The sequence below is a fragment of the Rattus norvegicus genome, chromosome 2 (assembly GCF_021556685.1).
Source record: "Rattus norvegicus strain SHRSP/BbbUtx chromosome 2, alternate assembly SHRSP_T2T, whole genome shotgun sequence".
NCBI lineage: Eukaryota > Metazoa > Chordata > Mammalia > Rodentia > Muridae > Rattus > Rattus norvegicus.
Window position 1 is genome coordinate 191,326,909 of NC_141535.1, and position 12,236 is coordinate 191,339,144.

A 12,236-nucleotide genomic window follows, 5' to 3' on the forward strand; every position below is an offset into this window, starting at 1 on the left:
ATGACGTTACCCGTTGCTGTGGTGCCCCATGCAGAAGAGCCCTAGTGAGGAAACAGGGAAACAGAGTAGAGGACGCTGGGTAGGATACCCTCCTTGGTTCTCCTTCACACACACACACACACACTCACACCTCATTCCCACCTCTTTCCAGGCCCTTTCTCTTCCTCCCACTGTCCCTCCTCTATAAGAAAGGACCCAAGACCGCAGTGCTACAGACAAGTTCAGGGCTCTTTGACAATATCATCTCGCAGGGAGAAGGAGCAGGAAGGATATTTGGATATCTGAGCTCCTAGCCTCCTTTGAGTGCTGCCAGGAACCCCTGTACCACCCTGTCTGGCCCCTGCATCCCTAGACAGGCTCAATGCTCACTATCCTTACCCAAAGCTACATTCTAAAGAGTGAAAGTAGACGACAGGCAACTCTGGCCACCTGTCTCCTCCCTGCTGGGCTGTGGCCAGACAGTAGAGCAGGGCTCTGTCGTGCCTTGGGTGTGGTGGACTGCAGGGGCCACCCAGGGTGTGGCTGAGGGCCCCTGCACTGAGGCAGCAGATCCTTGAAGCCAGGCTAGTACCCAAGATGACCTTCTCCCAAGGGTTCACTCCTACATTCTGAAGCTGCTGACATTTCCTGCTCTGTGGCTCCCTAGAGGTCACGCTGCTCCAGGAGAGAAGAGAATAGTGATCCAAATTGTTGCCGAGAAAGTGTTTACTTAAAATCCTATTGAGGTCTAATTTTAGGTCTATGTCTGTCAGCCTTATCAAGAAACAAATTTTAGAGAGGCTCTCTGTGCTCCGATGGCCTTTAAGAAAAGATTTTAGAGTAGGCGGGCTATGGGCTAGGTACACTGTCTAAGGAGGGGGCATCTGTGACTGCTTGTGTCCTCTCATGCCTTGACAGAGAGGCAGTCCCAGGGGAACTTCACCATGACAGTGGGTGCTTCCCAGGGGTAACAGAACCTTCCTCTCTTCCCATCTCAGACACAGCAAAAGATAACTGTCCTTTCTTCCCTCCAATAGACCCAGAGAAAATTCAAAATGGCAGGCAGAGACTATCTCCTAACAATAGACATTAATGCCTCCCACCTGCCAGATATTATTCGGATTACTTAGCACAGAGCAGTTGATTTAATTCTCACTCTTCCCCATTTAACAGGCAGACAAAACAAGTCGCCTAGGCCTTGGCAATATATCCACAGTTGTAAAGCTTCTTGGTGCTTTCCACGCCAGACACTGCACATGGAGGCACACTGCCCAGCAGTTTTCCAAGAGAAGTCTGAGCGTGACCCTGCCCAGATAGGAATGACATGGAACTACAGAAGGAAGCTCCTCTGGATGGGTGACAAGAGCTTCCCTCCCAGACCAGGCTTCAGAGCATCTGTCTCACAGGGTCAGTAGCCCAATCCCCAGCTCTCCCAACTGTACAGGGCAGAATGGACTGGAATCTTTAAACTGGAAGTGGACTGGAAGCCACTGGCAATATCTAATGAAGAGCACACCCCTCCCCCACAACCACCCAAATGCCGGGTGATAAGAACACAGAGAGAGGAGGGGGCCTTCTCATAACAGAGAAGAGGAGGGCCTTCCCCTAGGTTGCTCCTGCTCTGGTAGGAGGGAGACTCAGGTCGAGGGAGAAGGGGATGGTAGGATATGGAAATCTGTGGCCATACCCTCCAGGCTCCAGGAATCCTGAGTACTAGCCCTTTTATCTGTGCAAGAATGAGTGCTCTCCAACAAACAGCATGGTATCCACCTTCATTCTGCTGCAGCTTGGGGGACGCCAGGAGAGCCTGGGTGGGGAAGTGGGGAGAGCAAGAAACCAGGGTGAGGACAGGGAGAGCTGGGAGGCTGTGTCTTCCAGGAACATAGCAGCAGAACGCTGCTGGGGGCTGAGAGGAGAGGCAAAGGGGACACTGTCTGTACCATCACTGAAACTTCCAGGAGAACAGACCCCAATCCACAGGGACACACAACCTTAAACCCAACCTCCTTACACATGCAGACACATAAATGCATAGCCTACCCTGGCCCCTTACACACACGCACATGCATACTCACACTCATAGACACTTTGGCACACTTAATGTAGGAAAGCCCAGCCCACTGGGGATAGCATCTTTTCCTAGGCTGGTGGTCCTGTGGTATAAGCATGTGCCTGTCAGTGAGCCTGCTAGCAAGCAGTACCCTGTGGTTCCTGCAGCACTTCCTGGCTGTGGGTGAAATTCCTGGCTAGAGGTAACGCTGTGCAGAAGAGCAAGCTTGTCTGCCTTCAGTTCCTGTTCTGACTTCCCTAGAGATGGAAAGTGACTTGGAAGTGCCATCTGAATAAGCCCTGTCCTCTCCTCCGGTGCTTTTGGTCAATGTTCTAGCAAAGCACCAGATTGACACTGGAATGGCCTCCTTGGCTAATGGCCATGCTCAGGGAGCTGGTTGAGAGCCTTCGAGCAGCCGCTGGGTGCTCCTAGCTCAGCTCCTCTACACAAGGATACTTCTGGGGGCCCTGGCAACCCTGGCAACTTCTTGGGAATTTTGTTTATCTCATAAATTAAATTCATGAAATTCAAAAGGAAAGCAAAACAAATACAAAGTCTATCCAAAGATACAGAAACCTATACATGAAAAGCAGGAAATGCTTAGACACATTTTATTGGTTTCATCATCCATGAGATTTTGCTTCAGCCAGAACAGACATAATAAAGGACTCAAAGCTGCCCACCACCTACCACCAGCACCAGAACAGCTACACTCTGCAAATGCAGTGCAAAATAGACTTCAGCTCTCTCCTGTTTCTGTATATGTGGAAACACTATTTTATCAAACTGATATTCAGAATGGCATTCATACTGTGGAACAAAATTCGGTGACACAAATAATAATTTGTTCAGATCCTTAAAAACAATCTTTCCTCATCCAATCCCACCCCACCCCCTTCTCAATGGCTATCAGTTTTGTCAGCTCTAGAGACTCAAGCTTAAAGTTAGTGCATTCTCCAAGTTACTCTGAACTCATATTTGGAGGGGAGGGGGTGTCCTTCTCCAGTAGGTCTTTCAATGGATGTATGCAAGAAGCTGATAACATTTCTCAGTGTTGGGATGACATTAGACTGTGGAGTGGGGTGGCCTTCCTTCTAGAACTACACATGATAGAAATAGGTCAAAAAGGAGATGGCTGAGGTCCAAGGCTCTCGGTCCACTCTGTGGGACCCAGAGCTTGCCTGGGGTGGGGGGCTCCTCTCCTACACAGCAGGGGTGCTCATCAATAGTACTTCTTGGCTCCACAGGACCCCATGCTCAGGATGCCAGCACTGTGATGACTACAATTTGTTCTGTGTCTAGACCCACACAGGAGCCCTTGACTGTGGAGCTGCGGAGCATGGGGTCAGATTACCGGTTTATGGAGCCCCAGTTGCCTGGATTTCCATCCCCTGGTGTGCCACTGACCAAATGACTTTAACCACTCCGGACCTGGCTTTTCCTTGTGTGTAAAATCAAAGCAAACTTTGCCTAACCTCTGGCTGTGTCACAGCAACTGAACAAGGAAATTCGAGTCCAGTGTTTGCACAGTCGCTGTACACCGCGAACTCGCGGGAGCGGAGAGAAGACAAGTGGGAAGGCACCTGGCATCAGCAGCCCAGGCCAGAGCAGGTTGAAGGAGGACCAGATAGGTGCCCTGGAAATGACCGTAGGCCTGAGTCCCGGCTGTCAACTTTGATATCCTGGAGGGAAGATACATAAAAGCATAATTCCTGTAACCATATTTCCTTGCAGAGTACACTGTGCTCTGCCAGAAAGCGCTGCCATAGGAACATTTTCTCATTACTATATAATAACATCAGCGCTAATGTCCTCTTTCTCAAAGGAGTCCAGAGCACTTAGAGATTGCATGCTCAGTGCCCAACGCGCCGGCCTTGGGCTGGTGGCCGAGGCTGCCAAATACCCATCAGGTTTCCACTGCAGTACAGAGAGCAGAAGCAAAGGGTCACCGCGCACAGAGTCACTGCGCACAGTCTCCGTACTCAGCATCTTTAGTGCCCTAGCGATCCACTCAGAAAGGTCTTTTGCCTTGAAGACACCACCGAAGCTAGTTTAAGGGGACTCCAATGAGCAGCCTTCTCTGCCCATCTCATTCAATAGGAAAAACGGGGGGGGGGATGGGACCCTCGAACTGGGAGGACTTTGCAAGCCTGACTGCTCCAAGGGGGTACTTGCTCCCAGCCTCCTTTGCGGGCTGAGTCAGAGAAGGTCACATGTGACTGAGTAGATCTGCCAGAAGGCCAGAGCACAGAAAGGGGATGTGTGAACCTTCACTTGCATGGTGGATTTAGTTTCCAGAGGAGCTTCTGTCCTGGGATTGAAACTTACATGACAGGAATAAAAGATTTCACCAGATCAAATGCGACTAAGAAGACCCATTGCTATATTTTACTGTGTTCGGTTTTTACTTTCAGACAAAAAAGGAAGTGTTTCTCACTGTATCATTCCTGAGCTCCTGACTTGCTGGACTCGGGGGTCATATGCCTGCACTAGAGGCCTAAGTACCAGACACCTTCACTGTCCCCTGGGACTCACAGCTCTAGCATGAGGAAAGTCCATGATCACACATTTTATCTGTGTTTCCTTAGGGTGTAGGTCACACTCAAATGCTGCCGGGCAAGGAAAACCACAGTGCCTGAGGGCTTCATGCACAGAGCAGTGGGTAGAAGGTGCTTAGACTTTTGTGACTTCCTGTTGTCGATGACCCGGGGGCATGCCCCGAGGGTGGGGGGTGGGGGGCACTGTCTGAAGTAGCGGTGGCCTCCTGGGCTGAGGTGAACTATAGGCTCGAACAGTCCTCATATTTCACCCACAAGAGCTCTCAGTGTTGCCAGAGCAGCTCTGAGTCAGGGTCTCGTAACCAAATGTTAAGATGAGGAAAGTAATAAGGAGTCTGAAACACAGGAAGGCTGGGCTAGCAATTTTCCTTGAAGCCCCACAGCTGCATACTGGGGTCATCATCTGTTCCTAGCCAAGACCAAGAATCTGCTGTGAGAAGCCTGTGGCTCTGACCTCATTGGCACCTGGTACCCCATTAACAGTCTTTATACATCAATCTTCCTCTACCCTCCGCCTCCTATCCCCTCCCTCCCCCAGCTGTATGATATCCATTCTCTAGCTGTTCATGCTTCTAGCATCATTCTCCTGTCACCGCCCCAGAGGGATCCCTTGACTCCCCGCTCCACTATCATTCAGTTAAAACAAACAAACCCAAAACAACTTGTAAACACCAACAAAAGAATTCCAACTAATTTATTCTGGGGGTGGTGGATTGGGAGGGAGGGGTAGGGGCTAGGGGATATAGGGTGGGGGATGAGAGCTACCCAGGAACTTTGTACAATGAGGGGACAGCCATAGATACATGTTTTCTGACTATCACAGTGCAAAGCTGGGTGGGTGGGGTCCACCACTTACAGTTGGGGTATTGGATGGTCAGCAATGCACACGGTAGCAGCAAAACTGCCTTGGACTCTGTGAAAGAAACGATGTTAGGGGACCACTTTCCTCTCAAGTCCAATGGGGGCGTTTGCTCAGCCCACTTTCTCTTTCTCGTACAGTTCAGGATCCAGACCTATGGTGTTATCCTCTTTCAGACTGATCTTCCTCCCACATCGAAAACAATGTAGTCAAGACAATCCGCTACAGGTGTGCCCATAGGTGAGGCTACTGAGACTGCACCTCTTTAAGACTCATCTCTCCAGTGATTCCAGATTGTCAAGCTGACAATTAAAATGGACAATTACCACGTGTACTAACACGGCCTTTTCCCATGCTCTTGCTTGCAGATGCCACCAGCTGCTTCAAGCTCCTGTGGTCCTGACTGCCCCACAGTGGCAGACTGTAACCTGGAATTGTGAGTCAGTTAAACCTACTCTCCCTTAACAGAGTCAGTCAGAGAGCATCTTATCACAGTAACAGGATATGAAACTCACACACACTAATGTGTCCAGGCCATTGCCAAAAGAGCTTCTCACCTGGCTCCGTGCTTCTTCCAAGGTGGAGATGGATGTGAAATCCTCTGTCACTCAGAAAGTGAACTCAAGAGCAATGGTATCAAAGGTCAGAAAGGCCATCCCTTGCTTTCAGAGAGTAAGCACACCCATGGGGTCCTACTTGACACCCATGGGATCCTGCTTGACACCCATGGGGTCCTGCCTGAAGTGGTTGGGAGAGGCAGATGAAGAGGTGAAAGGTCAGGCTAGGAATGACAGACGTACTGAAACACTATTGCATTTCCCTCCTCTCCTTTCAAGTCAATTAACATTCATCAAATGCTAACATTTGTCAGAGACATAGATGTCAACCTTGAGGAGTCATGGCAGGAGACTGACTTAATTTTTAAAAGACTCAAAATGCCATAGGGACATTTACCAAAGCCCTGGAAACTTGGCTCAACCAAGGGCTGAGACTGCTTCGTGGTGGTCCCCAGCATGGCCCTGATGCTGAAGAAATGACATCTTGTTGGAGTGACACAGTGCTTCGAGAGATGTTGTACCAACTGTCTCATCCTGGGGCTCAGCTGTCCCTGTCATTCTGACCCCAGCATGAAGTCAGCAGGGTTCTCAGGAAGAATGGAAGCTGTAAACTTGAGACTGCTCCGGTGCTAGGAGAGGAGAGAAGCTTGCCAGGTATTTGTGACCTGTGCCCGGAGAGCGGCAGTTTGGGGTTTTAGCCCACCAGTCGCATGCTACCACCTGCGGCCATATTGTCTCCTAGTTTCTAGATTACAAAGCAGAGGGCTGCCTTCCAGCCAGGGCGATCCTGAGGCTTCCATGTGTGGAGAAACAAGCCCTACAGACTAAAAGACGCAGAACCCTGGGAGACATGCGATTCGGGAGGGTTAAGGAAGAAACCCTCGCCTCTCAGGCAGCTTAGGGGTATCCTGGGAATATCTGAGTTCTTCTTACATCATAATCTCGAAGGGTAGATTTAGAGGTAAGATTTTAGAGATCCCTCTGTCCCTGAGTTTCTGCACTGGGGTGAGTAGCTTACTCCATTGGTCCCAAAGCAAAGTCTGTTCAGGGTGCTAGGGTCATTCAGTTTCATGGTAGAGCAGGAGGGAGACACTTCCTCTCCAGTTAGCATAGCGCGAGTTCCACGTCAGTAAGGTAGGCTTTATGAGAACCATTTTCAGGGCCAGCAAAATGACTCAGCTGGCAAAGGAACTTGCTGCCAAACCTGGTGAGCTGAGTTTAATCCCTAAGACCCATGGGCCAGAAGGAGAGACGACCCCTAAAAGTTGTCCTTTGGCATACACTATATATATATATATATATATATATATATATATATATATATATATATATATATGGCATCACATTACATATATATATATACATACATACATATATATACATATATGTTCTATGGTCCTTATTTATAAAATGATGCCTTAGAAAGCAAGGTTAAGGGATTTGTTTAATTATATGACACACAGGCTAAGTTGCTTTTCTCTCTGCTGTGTTTAAACGCCCAATAGGAAGTAACTTCAAGGAAGATGGGTTTACTTGGGGCCTGTGGTTTGGAGGTATTGTCTATCATGGCCCCGGAAGGGTTGGCGGAGGAGGAGTCTTCATATCTGAGTGGATCAGGAAGCAGAGACAGGGGCCTGAGGGTTCTTGTGTGGTTTTCTGGTTTGTTTTTTCCCCTTGGGCCCGTGGCAAAGCATCACCTACATTCAAGGTCCTCCCTGGATTAAACCTTTCTGGAAGCTTCCTCACTGGCATGCTCATAGGTAATTCCAACCTCTGTCCACTTGACAATTAGAAATATTCATCACAGAGACACAGACGTGATGAAACTGGGTACCAGGGAAGTCTTTAAGATCAGTGGGACTCAGATGCCTTCCTAGAGAGTCCTAAAGGAGAACTTCGTGACACACAAGTATGGCTCAAGTAGACCTGGTACAAGCTACATAAGGGCTCCTCCCACTGCCCACCTGCAGCCTACAGGCTTTTGTTTATTTACCTGTTTAGTTCTGTCACCTAGCAACAGCAAGCTCTCCAAGGGCAGACAGAACACAAGCTCTCTCATTTGCCTTTGACTTTCCGGTGCCTGGAAGAGGGTCTGGCATGATGTCCATGCACAACACCTATTTTTGGCTAAATAAACATAGGAGAATGGGATCCTTAGTGAATTTGGTTTTGTTGGTCTCAGATAGTGAACCCAGAACCCTGCACAAGCCTCTGAAAAGCGTTGAGAAAAGGGTGCCTTCACGAGAAGGCTGGAGATTTGACAGGCTGGTAGAAGATTCACTCGTGTTCCAGACTAAATATGGAGGAGACAGCAGAAAGCAGGGCTGTGTGTATGCACCAAGGAGTCTGACTGCAGTGTGAATAGAAGTGTCCATTGCAGTTCCTGCCCCAAAGGAGAGGCTGGCCAGACCCATGGATCAGTGGGTGGCTCTGATGGGGAATGAAAGATGTCAGGATGCTGGGGTTGGGGTGGGGTGTTGGCAGCAGGAGCCCACACTAACAGGTGACAAGGGTGTCCAGGCAGAGGTGCTGGTACTATTAATAGGAACATATGTCACAGATAATGCGTGTGTGTGTCAGGAACATGGCCGCTGAAGGATTGTGAGACTTCAAAGGTGACATTGAAGTTCTGAGGTCAGGTGCTAGGAAGACAGAACAGAACTGGGAGGGTCCGGTGGCCAAAGCCATATGGCATGTTTACCCTGTGCATCACAGGGTGAGCATCTCATGGGAACTGCCTTGTGAAAATCTCCAGCTGGTGGCCAAAATGTGAGATTAAGATGTGGTCCAGCCTGTCCTTCTGGACCCCTGAGCCATAGTCAGGACACGATTGGGCAACTAAGGTGGGAAGGGGTTCATTTTGTCATGGATAGGGTCTCATTATGTAGACTAGGCTGGCCATGAATCCATAGAGGCCTGGCTGCCTGCCTCCGGAGATTAATGGTGTGCACCTCTGCTCCCAGCTAGGGTACTGTTTTAGGCGTCCTGAAGAATTCCAATCTGCAGAATGCTGGCCTAGCAAGGGGCTTGGAGACTCCTTCCTTCACTAAGGACAAAGGGCATTAGAACCCTCTAAGGGAAGGAGGGTGTTAAGGGTGTGTCAAGGAGGTAGGGAGTCGGGTAGAGAAACACACAGGAGTCCTACAACTTGCTGGATCAGGTAGACATTTTGTCTCCTGTGGTTCTTAGAAGAGGCCTTTGAATTTCCAGTGATATGAATTTCAATGCTTTTGTCAGACCTGTTTTAACAGAAAGCTCCCCAATACACGCACCTCTCCATGTGCACAACTGGTAAACAAGTTGTGCCCCGAAAATACGATCTTCCTCTTCTGTACCTGATGGTGATAGATCGGACTTTATTGTTGCTGGTTTTGGTTTGTTTTTGTTTCCCTGGATCTCCATGAGACACTACAGAAGATCAATTGCCTCCCCGCTTCCTCCCAGTCTCAATGTTATACACTGTTATGGAGGAAATATGGCTCTGGAGGTGAAGGGCTGGAAGAAAACCAAGTCTTTCTGGACCCTCAAATTCCTTTCTTCCCGGCTGAAAGGGCATTGTGCGGATCATAAATTACAGGCCTTTTAAGAAAAGCAAACAAACGCTAACTCCGTTGCAAAGGTCACCAGGCCCGTGGAGAGAGTGCGTGAATGATTAGCTTCTGCAACAGAAGGCTTTGAGGACTTTACAGGGTTCAAAGGTGCGACCTGAAAATTTCAGTCCGGGGCAAATCCTAAGAAGTCTTCCTCCCCTGTCACTTCAAGATCTCTGCCCATCTGCCTTCTGTGAGGACCTGCTGCTGCTGACAGGGCGGGTCAAGCAAGGACCGGCACCTGCCCCACTCCCTACCCTCAGACCAGACCAGGAACGGGGAGGTTTCCACTTGGAAAGCCATCCTGGTCGGCTTCTCCACGTGCCTCTCCGTCACCTGCACAGTGAATGACTAGTAATGACATATACGCATGCGCAGCCTGTGACCTTGGATTATTTTTGTCTGTAATTTTTTTTTCAAATGTTTATGAGTAAATTGATAATGCCTACCCTAGTTCAAAGGATGGTTGAAGGAATCAAACGAGATAAAGCACAGAGCACAAAGAACCGGAAATTTACAGAACACGTATCCGTCAATCTTAGGGGCCCGACCGTTCTTTTCTGGAACATTCTCACCCTCTACCCATCTGTTCTTCGCATGCGGAGTGGGGTGAGGGACTCTTGTACTTTCCACTGTGTATCCAGGGTGGACTGTACTGTAACTGTTCCCATGCAATCAACACTCCCCTTTGTCAGCCTTATGGAGAGCCTGTGGGTCAGGAGAGCCTGTTTGCGTGGGTGAGGTCCACATTGTGGTGAGCTGCTCTATACTTCTACCACCTACCACTGCTGGTGTCAACAGACAGCCAGAAAGGAGCCGCGAGCGCCCCCTGACGCTTCCACGGCGCAGCACAGGCAGGGCTGCCACAGCCAAACAGCAGGTCTCGATCAGCCAGCAGTAATCGCTAAGCCTGCCCTGCGCATCTTCTGCTGGAGATCCTTACTCTGTTTGGAACACGTGTCCTGGTCACATCCCCGTTTGGAACACGTGTCCTGATCACAAAGGACAGGCTTCACATATATGGATTCTACACAGAGAGAGCCAAGGTCAGACTACCGTCACCACGGGAACAAAAGAAGAATATTTCTAGAAGGAGGTAAAAGAGGAAAGAGTAAAATAAGAGAAGACTATGGGCTTGGGTACAAAAGAAAAGAGCCCAGAACCCTTTGGTCCCATGATTCACTAATCGAGTTCCCCATCCGTGGTTGCCTCTTGGGCCCGAAACCACAGGTTAGGTTTTGTTGGGCGCACTAATATTGACTGCCCCGCAGAATATTCCCATCCCCCTCCAATGGGGAGGAAAAGGCTTCAGTCTACACTCGGAGCAACATTGGATTGTCTTTGAGAGAGGAGATTTTCTCAATTACAGCACAGTTTCCTGACACTTCAGCAGCAATCTCTGATTCCTTTGTATCGAAGCACAGTGGGCTGGGTCCTGACAGGAGAGTCGTGATCTACAATCTGAGACTTAAAATCTAAAGCTGGCAAAGGAAAGTGATTCCCTCTCAGGCAAAGCTGTTGAATGAGAGGAAATGAATGGTCTAGACTCTGAAACAAAGCAATGGGGAGGGAGGGCTTCTGACAAGACCACTACTATTTGTTCCCAGACTTGGCAGGAAGGGAGAAAGCCTGAAAGCTTATCTGACCTGCATTGTATACAAGCAGAGAGTGCGTGTTTTGCCCACAAAGCCCTCGAAGTGCACCTTGGATCCCAGTTAGGATAGCAGACACCAGCTGTAGGGAGCTGCGGTGCAGGACCATCAACCTGCAATCTCGGGTCTGCTGTATCTGATTGCACTCTGCAGAGAGAGGAGGCAGGCGCTTCTGGAGCCTTTTTCTTTCTCATCGTGATTTTTCAACATCTCAAAATTACTTTACGAAGAGCCTTTCCTGAGCATCGGGAAACTTGAGATCGAGCACAGCTCCCCTGCCCCGATGCAGCAGATGCATGCCGCTTGCAAAACCCGTCTGCCATCCACCCATCCGAGTCTGCATTTAGCAAGCATCCATGAGGCATCTGCTCTGCACAAGGCATAGTTCTGGGTGCAGAATACAGTAGCGAACAACTGAAACAAGCCCCAGCTGAGTGGAATTATTTTCCAATAGGAAAACAAGCTAACCAGATGGGGATGGGAACAGGGTGGTGGGAGCTCACGGAGAGTTAAGCTGGTCTGGGAAGACGGAGCCATGTCAGCATATGGCGTGGAAGGCTTGTGAGCCAAGGGACAAATAGGTGCAAGGTGTGCAGGAGTGGACTTGGTATATTCAAAACAAAGCAAGAGAGCCAGTGTGGGGAAATAGCTTGCAGGAGACTGGTGGCAGGCGCCAGACCATGCTGGCCTGGCAGGCCATGGTAGAGAAATTTAAAGGAGGTGATGAAAGGCTACTGGAAGGAGTAGAGCCCTGAAAGAACATGATTCAGTATGCAAGTATTTAAAAAAAATTCTAGCTCATGGGGTGAGCTGGGGGGTGGGAGGAGACTGGTGGGATGGGAGACAAGACCAGATTTGCAGCAGCCTAGAGCAGCAAGGTGATGGTTTGGCCTAGATATGTGAAGAATTTTAACTTGGGACCGTAGTCAGAAAGTGGTGTGTGTGTGTGTGTGTGTGTGTGTGTGTGTGTGTGTGTGTGTGGTGTGGGGGT